Source organism: Myodes glareolus, chromosome 7, assembly GCF_982192425.1.
Source record: "Myodes glareolus chromosome 7, mMyoGla1.1, whole genome shotgun sequence".
Classification (NCBI taxonomy): Eukaryota; Metazoa; Chordata; class Mammalia; order Rodentia; family Cricetidae; genus Myodes; species Myodes glareolus.
In genome coordinates this window covers 54,993,554-55,010,138 of record NC_142032.1, presented here as the reverse complement: position 1 = coordinate 55,010,138, position 16,585 = coordinate 54,993,554, and the positions used below count along the sequence as shown (strand labels likewise).

Here is a 16,585-nt window from a genome sequence, read left to right as displayed (position 1 = left end):
GTGCAGAACACCCTTCCTAAGAGCAGCCTGTGTCCCCACTTCCTCCTATACACAGGGATAGCCCCTGTGTTAGCTGCCCCTCTGTGCTGCTGCTGCTGCTGCTGCTGCTGCTGCTGCTGCTGCTGCTGCTGCTGCTGCTGCTGCTGCTGCTGCTTCTTCTTCTTCTTCTTCTTCTTCTTCTTCTTCTTCTTCTTCTTCTTCTTCTTCTTCTACTTCTTCTTTTTTATGTGCATTGGTGTTTTGCCATAGGTGTCGGGTCCCTTGGAAGTGGAGTTACAGACAGTTGTGAGCTGCCATGTTGGTACTGGGAATTGAACCAGGGTCTATCTGAAAGAACAGTCAGTGCTCTTAACCACTGAGCCATCTCTTCAGCCCCCCTTCTGTGCTTCTTCTTCATGCCCTGTGCTTATTGTGTCTCCTGTGCTTGCATCCCCTTCCAGCCAGGGACAAATAGCAACCATAGAGAGGGAGAAAGGGTGGGGCTGCAGCTCAGCCTTCCAAACCTCAGGGCCCTTAGCAATCTGGTAGGTTGCACTCAGTCCCGCTTCCCTAGGTCCTTTGCACATGCGCTTGCCACTCTGGTCCCAGTGTGGGCTTGCCTTCAGCCTCACAGACCAGTATGCAGTCTGCCTGCAGACCTCAGCTCTACCGCCTCCTTCTGGATATTTTCTCTGACCCTGATCCATCCTCCAGAGTCCAGCTCTGCTTCCACGCTTCCTGGCAAAGGTAGCTGAGCAGCGTCTGTAAACTACTACCAGCTGGGAAAATTCAACTCCTAGCTGTACTTCGTGGCCGTCTAGTGCCTGCACGGATGTGTCCCCCAAGTCCTGTGAGGGATACTGACTGAGACCAGGTGCAGGGGTAGCTACAGATCCAAGGCCTAGCATGGACATGCTACAAGGGATAGCAGTTATTTTATGGCCTTTGAGGGGACACTGAGCTGGCTGGGAAAATATGGAGGAATGGGCAGACCACCCTTGCCTCCTAGCCCTCTTTTTGTTTGTCAGTGAAGACAGCTCTCTGAAGGGGGTGACTAATGTCCTGATGCTGAGTATCAGGGATGGTCTCAGTTCCCATTAGGAACAGATGCCAGATGGCCCCAGTCCCAGGGAGGAAGACCATGTAAAAAGGGCCACAGGCTCCTGTGCTGGAACCCCATGGCCGTCCCAGCTCTAACCCATGCCCTGGGAGAGCCTCCCTGGGTCTGTTTCCTTTGTTATGTGCTGCTGAGGATCCTACTTTTCTGGGAAGAAGGCCTGGCTGGACCTGGGGGAGAAGTCACTCCATACTGCCCCATGTCCCCAAGTGCGCTTCTCATCTTGGAAGCTGGGCTCAGTGTCTGTCCTGTAACGGCCTCAGCCCGCCCCTTCCTCTTATTTCTCCCACAGACCTGGGGAGGGGCAGGTGTACACCTGATGCCAAAGGCCCTGTGGCCACAGCCCAGTTTTTCTGAGGACACTATCTCAGGCTTGTGGCTGCCATGGAACTTAGTGATCCCATTTTCTATTTAAAGAGGTCATCGCAGGCACTTCCCAAAGACAGCAAGAGAACATAATGTCATATACCACAATGCTACTGACCTAAGCCTTGTGCTTCTCCCCACCTCCAATGTTGGGGGCGGAGATGAGGTCCCAGACAGGGCTATTAGAAAGGAGGTGACCTGTGACCATAACATGCCTGTGGAGAGGGCAAATGCATGTACTCATGTGGATATAAGTTTCCTGAAGCTGAATAATGGAGACTGCCCATGTGAACCCCAAATCTTCCAGTTTCTCCTCCTCCATCTTCAAACTGGAGCCGCTGGTAGTATCTTCTCCCCTCCTGGAATTCACTGTGACTTTTCCTAAATCTTCTGAGGCCTCCGGGTCCTTCCAAGGCTGAGTCTGATAATGAGGCAGATTAAGCTAGAAGCAACATTCAGCTCCACAAGGGAGAAGGCTGAGAGGGCCCCGCCCACAGGGTGAGGTGATTGGCACCTACCCCGCCCTATCCTGCTGGGAGAAGGCTGAGAGGGCCCCGCCCACAGGGTGCAGTGATTAGCACCTACTACCTTGCTGGGGCTGTCTCGATCTCCGTCAAAAATTAATGAACGGTCCCCCGGTTTCTCATCCGGTAGTTGACAGCTACTTCTGGGGCTTGGCTGCAAACAAGCCTGAAGGAGGAGGTCTAAGAATGGAGGCCTCCCAGGCAAGCTCCTCTCCTTACAAGACTTGCCTTCTCTCAGCCGTGGCCTGTCTAGAGGGGTAGCTTCAAGTCTCAGGGCTTCATCTGAGAAATGGGACCAAGTCTCCTCCCATGGGTCCTTGTGAGGATGACACGGGCTACTCTCAGTTAGCTGAGCACTGCTTGGTCACAAAGAGAGATGGGTCACCTCATTGGCCACATTACTTCACTGGTCCAGATGTGAGTTATAGATGAGGCCCAGGAACTTGAAGCTTGTCCAGCAGATACCCTGGGGGCACTTTCTGCATGCCCTGACCCTCTAACACTTTCTTGTCTTAGCTGCTCTGGAGTGCCAGCCAGTCTCACCCATCACCCCAACAGCTCAGTTCCCAGTCCTTGTCCAGTGGTAGCACTCAGCATCTGGAATGCCCGGAGAGTCGGGGGCGGGGATTCTTTTCAAATCTAAAGTTAATTATTTTTCTAATTTCATGCCGCATGCATTATGTATCAGCCGTTATCACTGGCAGTAATTGCAGACAGGTATGCAAATCCACCAGAAATGAACTGCGAGTTCACCTAAGCACGTGGGCCGCTGGGTGGGGCTGGGCATCAAGGATGTCCTCCTTGGCTTCAGAGAAAGTGAATCGCTTTAAAAAACAAGGCTTTCAAATTGTGTCTTAGGAGGTTAATTATATTGATAGCAGTGTTCGATATTAAACTATGCAGGCCAGGAAGGGGGAGGGAGATGAAAGGAGACACATGTAATTTTGTTTCTTTCTCTCGCAGCATCTCTTAATGAAACGGTCCTCCACCTGATACTGCCGCCTGGGTCCCTTTGGAGTAAAGCTGCCTCCACTAAGACTTAGTTCCTTTGGGGAGCGGGAAAAGAAGCAGATTTAATGCCAGTGGGAGGGAGAATGACGAGAATGACCAGCAGGGCAAGTGACAGACCTCAAGACCAGGGCTGGTCCGGGATCTTTGTGGCTGAGCTCAGTGGCTACCTGTGAGTGGCTACCTCAGAGCCTGGACCGCTTGAGGGGAAGAGAGGAGGAGGTATGGAGAAAGTGCTGATCAGGATGAATCCCAGGCTGGCATGGAGGCTGAGGCCTCTCAGGAGCAGGGAATCAATCGACCTTGTTCTGAATGAGGATTTCTAATTGTGACCTCCTGTTTCTTGGTCATCCATTACGTGTCTGGCTCTTCCCACTGAACCTAAACTTCTGCTTCTTAGGTGTGGTCTATCCTGTCCCCCCGCAATGAGCCTGGCCCAGAGAGGCTCTGTAAACATCTTTTGTATCTGTATGTATGTGAGGGCCAGAGGTTGCCATGGGATGTATTTATCACTCTCCACCTTATCTTTTGAGACGGGTCTCTCACAGAATTCAGAGCTCACTGACTGGCTAGGCTGGCTGCTCAGGGAGCTCCAGAGAGCCACCTGTCTCTGGCCGCACCTCCAGTGCTAGGGTTACAGACATGCACCACCATGCCTGCCTTTTATGTGGGCACTGGGATCTCACACCCAGGTCCTTGTACCTTATGCAGCAGGCACTTTACTGGTGGAGCCATCTCCCTAGCCCACATCTTGAATAAACGAGGCAGGCTCTAGAATCTGCAGCCCAGAACTAGGTAGCTGGAGAAAAGAGGAGGTGGAACCTTCCCATCAGCATCAGAGGCCATGGTGACCTGGTGTCCTCATTATAGCAGTCACAAGAGACAAAATGTCCTGTCTGAACTATGAAGAGCTGGCCACCCACCCGGGCCTCAGAGCTCCTCAAATTCAGCTGCTCTGGAGAAGCAGGCCCAAGAAGGCCTGGCTGTGCCCCAACTTGGTGGCCACCTTGGCACTGTCCAGCGGCAGGCACATCTCCATAAGTGCCCATGCCATGAATGCATGCAGGAGGAGAAAACTGACAGCACCCTGGGAGTGGGAGGAAGAGGACCTGGAGCCCATCTATCTGCTTTTTTAGATGTGCAGAGATAGGCCCAGTAACAGCCATCTAGTGGTCTTTCCTCCGAGGTCTGAACTCTCAAACCCTTCCCCATAGGTTTGTAAGAGCAGGTGACGGCACGTGCCCCAGCTCACCAGCACCTCTGGCCAGCCACCAGTCAGTCCAGGGGGTCTCTTAGGAATAGCTGGCCTTGTTTCTTTCCAGCCGATTATAGCCCATGTGTACACAGGAGAGGTCCACTTAAGGAGAGGACCTGCCCTCGTTTATACCACCACAGCCCATCCAGGGCACCTCTGCCCCCAAAGCCCAGTGTGCTCCTTTCTGTTTCTCCACCTCTGGGTAAGGCGAGGCTGCACAAAGCCAGCTGAGCAAATTTTTCCATCAGCACTTCAAGCAACAGGATTGCCGCGGGAGGTGGTTGCTGTTCCCCTCTGGCTTGGCCTGGCCCCAGGAATTATCCCCTAGCTCCTCCTAGGGGCTGAGGGGAAGCTGAAGATGCAGAGAGGAGAACCATATGCAGGCGGGGTCCAGCTGTGTGCTTGCGGCCCAGCTGCTAGGTTGTCGTGCCTTTATAATAAATAATAGCAAATAGCCCATCCGCAGGGCATCCTTCACACCAGTGGCTAATAACACGGCTATTAATGCCCCCGCAGACGGCGTGTGCAGCGCACGGCTCTGACGGATGTCCCAGGCCCTGGCGCAGTCATAAATCAGCCCCTCTCTTGGGGCAGAGTGTGGGGAAGTGTCATTTTCCATCTTGGTAATGAATTGGGGCTTCCCTGCCCTGCCCAGGGCGCTGAGGGGTTCTGAGGTTGCTGGGATTACTGTGTGCAGAGGTACTGCCACTCCCCTCTGCACCCTTGGGAGTCCAGGAGGAGCTGGTCCAGCCAGTCACCTGCTGTGTAGCTGTGGGGCAATCACTTGACCTCTCTGGACTTGTCTCTACCCTCTAACAAAAGGGATGCCCTGGAGGCCAGTGAGATGATGCTGGGTAGTGGCTCCTGGTCAGCCCTACTGTGGATCTCTCGGCACACAGTGGGGCAGGCCTGGAAGGAAAGGATCTTGGGATTCTTGCTAGTTCAAGGATAGCAGGTATCAAGGCTGATGGCCTTGGTCCCCTAAGCTCTTGCCTATCCTATCACTAAGTCTCATGGCTGTCCCCTTTGTACAGAGCAGGTGACTAGCAAGCCTGGCAGGGAGAGGTCCAGGGGGAAGACACTGCTGTGACTTATTCCCAGGTGGTCTCCCGTACACCTGGCAGAGCCCTGCAGAAGATCCCTACCTTCCTGTTGGGGGCCTGCAGAGGGCAGGACTCAGTTGTCCCTCCCATGCACTGTGCTCCCTCCTGGTGGAAAAAGACTCTTGTCACCTATCTGGGCCACCAGGAAGCCCCGCTGGTCCCCCTGCCGCAGGCTCTTACCTCCTCTGCTGCTGTTCCCTGGAGCCACTGGGTCCCAATGGGGTCACTGCGTCACAGTTCCAGGCCACGCTCACATGCCACCAACAAACTCAGAACCACTCAACCACAGGCGGCAACTCCGGGGCAGCAGGAACAATGAGGCCCGCAGAGAATAAGAAGGTCTTGAAGTCTTTCTTGTGGTTAGGCTTCAGATGTGGCTGCAGGCCCCAAGTGGCATCTTTGGCACCCCAGGCACGGGCACTGCAGGCTTGGCTCTCTGGAGTGAGAGGTATGTTTTCTGTGTGCACCCCCGGGGACTCCTGAGCAGGGCATGCCCCACAGCCCAGTGCCAGTCCCCGGGGAGTGTGGCCTCTCACCGGCCACCACTTCCACCGCAGCTCTTTGTAACTTTGGTCCTTTGTCCAGAGGCCACACCTCTCCTGAAATGCCTCTGTGGGGCTGTTACCCCCTTTTTCTTTACCAAGGTTTTTTTCTTTCTTTCTTTCTTTTTAAATCCCTTTAAGTCACTTGGCAGAATGGCTCAGTGCAGAGAGCGCTCTTGCGTGACAGAGCTGAGAGAGAGCCACTCTCCAAAGAATCAGTATTCCTGCCACTCAGGCTGCATCTGTTGGGGGGGCCTATTACCCCTCTGAGGAGTTCAGATGTTCACCACAGGCTGCAGTCACCTCACTCACACTGCTGAGCTGTCAGGCCTGTGTGCCCCGCTTTGGGAAGCCACTTTGGGAGGGGGCTGGTATGCTTGACTGCTCCTGCTTGGAGAGAAGCTTCTGGAGTGGGTGAGGCAGAAGGGTGCGTGATTCCTGCTTCAGCCACTGGGTGCAGCTGTCCAGAGTGGGGCCCTTCTCTCCTACTCCCCACTTCTTCACCTGCCAAAGGCAACACAAACAATCAAATCAAGGAAATCAAGAGCCCCAGGGACAAGTGCTACAGGCAGCCATGACTACAGCCCCTCTGTTCTCACCACTTCCCAGTAGCTGGGCTTGTTTGTTTCTTTTTCTCTTTCCGAGATAGAGTTTCTCTTCATGCGCTCTACTGCTGAGCCACATCCCTAGATCCCCTTCCTTGCACAAATACTACTTTGCTGCAAGCCTGGTCAGGGTCTGAGGTCATTGTCCCCACCACTGATCACTTTTTAAATCCAGGGAATATGCAGAACCCTTCCTTGTAACTGCCTGCAAGGACTGGGCGGAGAAAAATGAAGTTTGGAGGCTTGGCAAGATGACTTAGTGGGTAAAGACATCTAGCACCAAGCCTGAAGACCCAAGTTCAGTCCCTGGGAGCCCATATGGTGGAAGGAGAGAACTGACTCTCACAGTTGTTCTCTGACCACACACAGGGGAAATAAATAAATGAGTGAATAATTAAAAAAAAGTTTGGGCGCTCCTGGCCTTGCAGAGCCACACACCCAGCCTAGAACAGCCTCCATTTCCCCAGCACAAGCTTCTCTTAACTAAGTATCATTTTAAGGCTCCAACTGGGCTATCCTGGCCCTGGCCTCCAGAACAACTCAACTTTTCTGGCTCACCAGGGGTCCACAAAGTTGGGTCTCCAGTGTCCCTGACCTCCCTGCTGCAGCTTCAGTTGTCTCCTGAGGGGCCAGCCTTCCACATCCTGCTGCCCTTCGCGCTGTAGGGACCAGGGCGCTGGCTGCAGGCTGCCGCCAGGAATACAAAACAAAGCTGTCCCTCCCTCTCATTAGCAGCCAGCCAGGAAGGCCCAACTCTGGTACTGCACCCCCTCCTCCACAGGCGCCCCCTCTTTGGAAAGGAGCTTTAATGACAGCACAGGCTCTGGTTAGGCTCACTTGCATCTAAGTACTTTCCTTTGTAGGACCAAAGGTGGCTGGTTCAAGGCCTGCTCAGTGCCTGCAGCCTGCACATCTAGGGTGCATATTCAATATGGCCATGTGCTGAGCAGAGGTGGCTGTCCATGGCTGCAGCCCACAGAGACTATAGAGGACACATGGGAAGAGTAAAGTATGTGGTCAGTGTATGAAGGACCGATGGGGTAAGGGGAGCTCTCAGGGATGCTTCCCAGGAAGCCAGACAGCTGCTCAGAGTAGCCAGGGCCAGGAAGGGCTGCAGATGCCAAGCAGCAGGTGGGCACAGTCCCAGGCAGGTGTGGAATGAGGTCGGTTAGGAGGGAAGATAAGCCTGTTCCTGCAGAGGGGGCAGTGGTAGCTGCAGCCTAAGCCATTATTGCTATTACCACCCGCGTGATTTCATCCAATTATAAACTGTAATTTCTCTATGAAAGCGAGAGATGGAAAGAGTCCAGTGAGGTCATCTGCCTTCCTGGACAGGCCAAGGAAATTGTTTTATACTGCTGGGGATGGGAGCAGGCAGCTAGACCACCACACACATAGGATGGGAGCTGTGTCCTTGGAGCCTAGAACCCCAACTGCCTGTCCATGACAGACACAAACCAGAGTTCTGCTTTTGAAGGCAGATTCATCCCAGTGGTTGTTGCTTGATTCAGGCTCCTCCAGCTCTCAGGAACTAGTCAGTGCTGGCTCACCACTCCTAAGGCCCCTAGTCAGCCTGGCTCACCATTGCAATCCCGAGCTCCCACAGTTCCACTGCCCCCCACAATGAAACTAATTCATACACTGACATCTGTGCAAGCACGTGAACAAATATGTCATGTGCATAAAACTAGGCTCATGTGCAAAAATCCCAACATGAAAACAGAAGTGTACACATATACAAACATATATGCATCCCTGCGCACATTTAAATTTATGCATATGTGCAAAAATGAACACATGCAATATATAGACAAACACATGATCAAGATGTCCACACTTTTTCACCCAGGAATGCATATAATTTCTGCAGGCATGCATGCATATACATAAACACACATTTGCACACGGACATGAGAATACACAGAGATTGACAGGAATGTGCACACAAACACATTTGTAACAGTGCACACATGTGACATGTGGGACTTTCCCCCACTGTTTCTCCCTCCTGTGAGAATCCTCACATCATCCCTCCCTCCCTGCATTAGGTGCCCTCCCTCTGAATATGTGGTCCCACAGCTATAATGGCAGTGTTATAACAGGATAAAATGGAGACTATGAAGGCTGGATACTCTAGTGCCTGGCTTAGTGCCGTGCACACAGTAGGTATTTAATAAGTGCACCCAACAATCTCTTCATTCTTCTTTCTCGTTGGAAAAACCAAGCTTCTGAGGAAGGATCTCCTGAGCCTGCTGCTTTCCCTGAGCCTCATGGGGACCTCTAGTGCGTGGATAGGTTTGGCTAGGGTCTCCTTTCTGGAGGGGCCTCTTAGGTATCTTACACATGTATTGGCTTTCCAAGCCAGCCTGGCAGTGTGAGCCCTGGTTAGTGTTGTGGCTCTTCCCACCTGCGGGTGCTTAACTATGGCCGGGGGTCGCCACCTGCTGCCACTGCACCAAATGCATGTGGCCTGGGAGAAACAAGTAAATGCACCTAAAGCAAGCACCTGCCCCAGAGCCCTGCTAGACTGTACGAAGCCATGCCCCGGGAGTTACTGTCTATGCTTTCGTGTGGGTTAACCAAGGAATCTGTTGGGCTCTAGGAGGCCAGAAATGGGGGCCCTCCTTAGCCCCACAGGGCAGCTCAGCTGAGCCCCTCTTTCCTGGACCTTCTTTGTATCCACACTCTGGTCTAATTGCTCTACCAGTAAACCATTTTTTTTTTAAAGTCTACCAAGGAAAACCTTCCATCTGTCAGCTCTTCGTTACCAACAACAACTCCAGTGAGGGTACTGGCAAGAGAAAGACAACCATCTCTCCCTATAATCCATTCAACCATCCATCCGTCTCACCTAGCAAACTCACCCAGTCATGTTCTAGGCACTGTACAGTCCACTGGGGACCAGAGGAGCCCAGTTTTATTGGGTCTCAGCCTTTCAGGGAAGCCAGTAGCTAGCAGATACTACAATGTGAGACGCACTAGGCCCAGCCCAGGGGGAAAGGGATGAATTCTGGGGTGGGATGAGTGGTCTTCCTGGGGAAGATAACACTGTCCTATAATTATGGCATCCTTCAGGCTCCCCTGACAGTCACATGAGAACTTGGTGGCAGGGCAGCCCACTCCTGTTCTTCAGGGCTTGCTGCCGAATTTGATGGGTCTTTAGCTTCACTGTTCATGCCGCCTTCCATATCTACGCTTGCTGATATTAATTCCTGTATAGCAATTAACTCGCCTGTTTTGCTTCAACCTCTGGCTCATAGGGATAGAGTTTCGTGTACATGGTGTTAATCAGATAGCCGATGTTTGCTGTGCAAACCCAGGTGGGCTCTGTGGCTAGCCATTTAGCCAGTCACATTTGAAATGAAAATGCGTTGCCCCTCCTTGGGCAGAGGTGCCCTGTAACTCGGAGGGCAGAGTTCCCCTCACAGCCAGCAGGTTGGAGATGGAGTGAGCTAGGAAAGCGGGATTTGCTTTCGTTGGGACTACAGGCTGCAGGCAACATCCGTATCCTACTTTCCTAGATGAAGAGGCTGTGATCAAACAGACTTTGTTCCGAGGCTGCTCACTGCCTCTGAGGATGGCCAGACACAGGGCCTGCTTCTTTCTCTTTCATCACTGAGGGTGGTCACTCCCCTTAGCTGCTGGAGCCACCACAGTGACAAGGCAGAGTGACAAGGATGGACGGCTGCAGCTAGAGTCACAGGCCAGGAAAGGGGCTAAACTGCTCTCAGGACAAGGTCAGCACAGTTGAGGCCTGGCTAGGAAGAGTAACCGAGGCAGAGGGAACAGCATGGGAGAGTGGGAGGATTTGCACCGTTCGAGGGCTGAGAGCAAAGCCCTGCGCCATGGAAGGCAGGGACGGGGACAGGGACCGTCCTGGGACACCCTGAAAGGTGTGCTGAAGGGACTGGTCTTCATACCAAGAGTGTCAGGGAGCCTGACGGAAGTGTCCAGGCAGGGAATAACATGACCCTACTAGCAACACAGACAAACCATTCTTTCTTGTGTGGAGAACTGGAGATTCTAGGAATGAGGGGACTAGGATGGGGGCAGTAAGCAGCAGGGTCACAGGGAAGGGATTGACACAGGAAGCCTCCAGGTTCTGCTCCCAGAAGACATGCCTGGTACTCAGTGGGTGCCAGCCATTTTCCTTGCCGGAGAGCAGCTGAGTGCTCCTGGGAGCACCTTAGAGGGCCAGTTTCCTAGGTGGCTCCCCAGAGCCTCAGCTCTTGGCAGTCAGCTACAACCAGAGCAGGGGGACCAGGAGGAGTGGAATCCCAGACGTGCATGTGTGCATGGCTGTGTGTACATGTATGTGCACGTGTGTGTAGGCCAGGCGACAGACACCTTAGGTGTCAGTCTTTGGATGCCGTGTGGGACAGCGCTACTCTGGAGATAAAAGCAGGACCTCTGCCACAGATGCCTCTCCCTTCATGTGTGGGCGCCTCTGACGTTATTCCCATTCCCTGATGCTGGTGCTGGGAGGCCACACCAGACATGAACAGATGTCACCTGCGCTGCAAGGGTTATGTCCTCTCTTAGATGGCCCTGCTTCTGCAGGTACCAGAGCTAGGGAGAAAGGGGCCCTTTTCTAGGATTTCTAGGATTCTGGTCTCCCAATGTAACCAAGCAGGGGGAAGTGATTAGAGTTGCTGCTAGGAGATTGGTATCACCCTGGCAGTGGGGACACAAGAGCAGGGAGGGGCCCAAGAGGCCCTGGTTGCCCAGAGTTGGTCTGCGACTTTGAAACCTCTGAGCAAGGGCAGTGGAGCTCCTGGGCTGCAGAGCTGTGAGTGGGCACCAAGCAGGGCAGTCCAAGGGTGGCTGGCACCCATCTGTACGGACAGATGGCTGTTTGAAAGGAGGGCCCGCCAGGGTGGCTGGGTCATGGAGGCCCTAGTCTGGTCTTCTCCATTGCTCTTGGGAGAGGCAGTGACTCTAGGACTAACGGATGGGGCTGGAGTGGCAGTCCCTGGTCCATGGGGAAGCTGCCGGTCCTCTGTCTACCAGTGCCCAGTGAAGAGGCTGCCCTGCTGGCCAGGCTCTACTCAGAAGGCTTTGCTGCACCTTGACCCCATACCCAGGAGGGCCTTGACAGGCAAGGGGAGCCGTGATGATGAGCCTGGTGCCAGCAGCTAAGGTCAGAAACTCTGTTTCAGGAAACTGGCCTACTTCTGCCAGCAACATGAGTGGCTCCTTGACCCTGTCCACCCCACTATGGTGTCCTCCTCAACTGGCCCCTTAGACTCCCTGATCCCTGCCTGCCCCTGCCTCCATCTCTAAGCACCCCCACATTTCCCAAAGCCCATGCTGTGTACATTTTTGGTGGCTTTTTGTTTTTAGATGTGGTGTCTCACGATGCAGCCCAGGTCTTACACTGATCCTCCTGCCTCTGCCTCCCCAGGGCTGGGATTACTGGTGGGCACCACCATGCCTGACCGCACGCACTGAAGCTCTTGTCATTTATTTGTGTGCGGGCAAATGTGTGTATGTGTGTGTGCAGACATAAATGTGTGTAGGTGCCAACAGAAGTTGTCCACCTTAGTTTTGGGGATGGGATTTGAGACAAGGTTTCTCATTAGTCTCTAGAACCTGGCCAACTAGGCAAGTGTCCATCTCCCCAACCCTGAGATTAAGAGGGCACACTGCTGTACCTGTCTTTATTTGTGGGTGCTAAGGCCTAAGCCTAGGTCCTAGGTTAGGCTTGTGTGGCAAGCACGTTACTAGCTGGGCATCTCCCAGCTCTCAGTGAACTCTGAGGCAGTAGTTTACTGCCCTGCGTCTCCATGGCTCATGGGTACATGGTAGGTAGTCCCAAATGGATGTCCTCCAGGGGAAAAGCCGGCAAGGTGAGCGGGATCCCAAGTCTCCTCTGCTCGTGCTAGGGATGCAGCAAGAATCCTAGGGTCTGCCAGCCTCTACTCCAGCTGCTCCCGGCCCTCAGGAGATAGAGGGTCCAGCCTTAGCTTCATAGTGAGTTTGATGCCGTCCTAGGCTACATGAGATCCTTTCCCCAAAATCAGTAAGTAGGAAGACAGAAAGACAGACAGACAGACAGACAGACAGACAAGGAACGAGAGAGAAAGCATCCAGTATTCCAATTGCTAAATAGCCAGTCCTCCGCAGATACGTCAGTAGCTTCATTCAAAGCTACAAGCTGGACATGCCAGGGACTCTAGGCCATGCACCTGTGGTCATCCAAGTTACCCAGGTGTGGCCTCCAGACTCCTGCTTGCTGTGCCCTCTCCCAGGGACAAATACCCTCCAGCCCCCGCAACGTCCCCCCACACATCCCAGAGGCTCCTGTGCCAGGAGATCTTCACACATGGTGGGAGCCTCCCGCCCTTCCTTCCTGTAAGCTGTCTCTGTGGGCTGGGAAGGCTGGGAGCGGGCGGGCGGGCAGTTGCTCAGGCCAGGCGGCCAGACTCTGTTAATATTTACAGCTAGGCTCAGGAAGCCATTAGCTTCCTTTTCTTGTTGTTAATTGAAAGAGGAGAAAGTGGTTGTAACACTTCAAAAGGACTTAAGGCACAGCCTAAGAGACCCGCTGAACTGGGAAGAAGGGGAAAGAGAGAGTGTTTTATAAATGCGGCAGCGGCAGCGCCAGCCTCCCCAGAGGGTAAATGCGTCTTCCTCTTTGCAGCCAGGCAGTGCCTTCCCTCCAGGCTTCCTTACTGCGCCTTGCATTATGCGTTCCCTTTTCATTTGGGAGCCTGCCTTAAGGAGAGAGGGAAGGAGGGAGAGGAGCCTCACACGCTTTTGTTAATAACAAACCTCTTTGCAGCTATAGCTTAATGAGGCCCCTGGTACCACAGATCCTGGAGCAGCAGGGCCTGGTGGCTGCAAGCCATCTTCCCTCCCAACATGCAGCCCAGGCAGACACTTGGTTACAAGCCATGAGGGGCCCCTGACCACCTGTGATCTTGGACGAGCTTTGGGCTCAGACCCACTGTGAACCACAGGGTTGGCTGTGTTTTGGTGGCGAGTGGACTCTGGTTGGCAGGTCCAGCAGGAGAAGCCTCTGTGCTTGGTGTCCTCAAGTTACTTTCGGCCCTACAGACGATCTCGCTGCTGACCCTGAATGCTGGGCTTTGGGGGGATCTGCTGAAGTCAGAAGGGCTCTGCACAAACCAGACTGGCAGAGGGACTCTAAAAGGCTCCAGCGCAGAGTGTAGATCCGGGTAAAGTGCTTGCCCTAGTATATCAAGTCCTGGGTTCCATTCCTAACACAGAAGAAGGGGGATCTGGGGAGCCTTTAGCTCAGTTTGAAAAGAAGTGTTTGCCGTACAAGCAGAGGACCTGGGTTTGATCTCAGAACCCACACAGAAAGCCAGGTGTAGTATGACTGCTCATAACTCCAGCACTGGGGAAGTGGCCAGCCAACCGGGCCTACTTAGTAAAGAATACACTGTCTCAAAAAAAAAAAATGTGAACCTGCAGGATAGTGCCTGAGGTTGTCCACAGGTCTCCACTGGTACACAGCTAGGCGGGTACACACCAAACACTCCAGTAACCTGATGTTTGGGTCCAGCTGGTAACTGTCCCTTTCAGGCAGCCTTCTCTGGTCCTTCATTATTTCTGGCCTCCTTTACTGTATTCACTCAGGCTCCCCTGGACCTCAGTTTCTCTGAGCCTGGACTCTGCCGGGGGCTGACTGTATCAGACATGGGGGTGAGAGGCGCATATGCCTTGCCCAGTTCCTAGTTACTGAGCAGGTAGCATCGAAGGAAGGATGTGCTCAGAAGGAGGTGAGCTCCAGACTTCCCTCTGGTCAAACTCAACAAGGATGCCATTCACTTCCTGGCTTCACAAGATGTGTACCCACTCTGCAGCGCGGGAGTCCAAGGAGATGAGGGATAAGGGGGCTGGCTGGTCAGTCCAATGAAGAGGAGAAGCCCTGCCCCATATCTCAGGCCTGGAAGAAGACTGAACTCCAAGGGCAGAGGGAAATACCAGCCTTCCCAGATACAAAAGGTCTATCCTCAGTCAGCAGAGGCTGCAAACCCAGTGCCTGCCTGCAGATTCACGGGGCACATTAGCAATTAAAAGCTGCAGCAGAGACAGCAACTGAAGCTGCCTTGTTAGTGGCTGTGATCTGACCTTGCCTTTGTAACACCTGTTAGCTCCCCAGGGCTGGAATATCCTTCAAAACATGCTCTGGGAGAGGCTGACTAAGGTCTGGATACAGCAAGGTGGTCCTCACGCTGGTGGCAAGCAGTGGCAAGATCAGCTTATCCCTGCCTCCACATCCCTAGCTCATGCCCAGCACGAGAAAGGCGCCTGCACACTCACAGGGAGGGCTGTCTGAAAGGGAACATGGGGTCAGTGAGCTGGACTGGGGCACAGGAAGCCACTCATTCTGGCCAGACACAGGCTCTGTCTTCAGCTGTCCCCTTTCTCCTCCCCCTGTCCTGGATTCTAAGCCAGGCAGGCCCTCCAGTCACTCTGGCCTCCATTTCCCCTTAGCATCTAGGAAGCCCGGAGCCTATGGCTTTTGTGGCAGGGTTAGCACCTCTGCCCATTCCAGCAGCCCACCAGACCCAGCTCCTTTGCTTAGCTTGACATCCTGTTTGCATTTCCCCACCCCCACCCCTGCCCTGACTGGAATACTGATTTCACCCAGTTTTTTTTTTTTTTTCCCCTGTTGTAGTTGTTGTTGTTGTTTTAAGAGCCAGGCAGAAGGAAAAGGCAAGCCAAGAGAAGGTATTCACGAATAGAAACGAGGCCTCCATGAGGCGCCTTACACAGCCATCTCTGGGATGCTGGTCCAAGCCCCCACTGGGCCAACCCAGAAGGCCACCCAGCCCCTAATGTAGGCCAAGGGTACACCAGCCAGGATAGCAGGCTTTTTAATACTCTGGAGCATGCTGTTGGCCCGGCTCGGTATGACTATTTGGGGGCGGTCGGGGTGGGGGAGGCTGCCATGCCTGTTTGCAAGTTCTGATGAGCACTAGTCAGAAAATGGGGCCTCTGGGCCCCCACATAGAGCTGGTGTAAGGTGGTACAGTGACCCCCCACTATCTCTAAACTAATCTGAGCATGTCCAAAGGGAACCTAGGTGGTTCCAGTCTTCAGGGTTTTTATTCTTTGGAGGTCCCCGAGAGAGGCTTCAATGGATGGTCAGCCCCAAATCACTGGGTCCTCCAGGCCTCAGCTGCCCCTGCGGGGCGGGTGCTGCGGGAAGGAGAGCGGCCTCCAAAGGCTTCACTTGCTGGGCTCCTTGAGACAAGCATATTGATATCTCTGGGTACCAGTTTGCCTATCTACGATGGAAGCCCTAGTCCAGGGTCACAGAAGGCTTACAGAGCAAGTCCAGCAGGCTTCACATTTCAAGCCACCAGTGCCAGCTGCGGAGCATGTGCTGGGGAGGCCATGTCCCTGTAGCAGGTAGCTGAACATCCTGCAATCTGACCCCCAACTCCAGGCCCACCCATGGTCACCCACCCCAAGTCCTAGTTTAGCATCCTAATGTCCCCAGAGTGAAGAATGAAATTATAGTGGCAAGAACCTGGCAGAACACGGATCACGATAAAATCAGCATCTAAATTGTGAAATGTGATTGGCAGCATCTCACGAGTGCCGTTGCACGGTAGGCTATCCCTTGTTCCCCCTCCCCGCCCTTCCTATCCCACATCTTCCTGGGAGCAAACCACAGCCTGGGACCAACTGACTAAGAGGTGCTGTCCAGAGGTGCTGCATCCCTGGCCTGGCACACTGTCCTTGGTCCTTTCCCTACCTTCCTTTTGTGGGCTTTCTCCAAGAACTCAGTTGCTAATCTTTGTCTCAGGTTCTGCTTCTGCCAACCCTACCCAAGATGAACCCAAACCATTTGCTGGGGACTCACTGGTGCCCCTCCTGATGCTGCTGCCACAGGTAGGGATCTGCTTGATGGCCAGGCATGAGGCCTGGGCTTCGCAGTGCTTGGGCTGCTGGCCACCCCTCCTCTAGCAATGTTCTCTGCCCGGTCCCTGATGCTATAGCCACCTGTGAGCCACCTGTGAGCAGGCACAGCTGTCCAGGCTGGGTGATGAGCGGCAAGGTGGTTATTCTGCCACCTTCACTCCCCCAGGGGCCTCGTCATAAATT

At 53.7% G+C, this 16,585-nt stretch overlaps 2 protein-coding genes across 4 annotated transcripts in view; one reads left to right on the top strand and one right to left on the bottom strand.

Moving 5' to 3' along the window:
• Macrod1 (mono-ADP ribosylhydrolase 1) overlaps nucleotides 1–16,585 on the top strand; it is a 141,018-nt gene that overhangs the window by 42,926 nt on the left and 81,507 nt on the right. The gene's annotated exons all lie outside the window — the stretch shown is intronic.
• Nucleotides 1–16,585, bottom strand: part of Flrt1 (fibronectin leucine rich transmembrane protein 1) — a 78,296-nt gene that overhangs the window by 12,959 nt on the left and 48,752 nt on the right. For both annotated transcript variants that reach the window (XR_015003191.2, XM_085693572.2), the window contains exon 2: nucleotides 5,533–6,398. The gene's annotated coding sequence lies outside the window, so the exon portion shown is untranslated. The remainder of the gene's footprint in view (nucleotides 1–5,532; nucleotides 6,399–16,585) is intronic.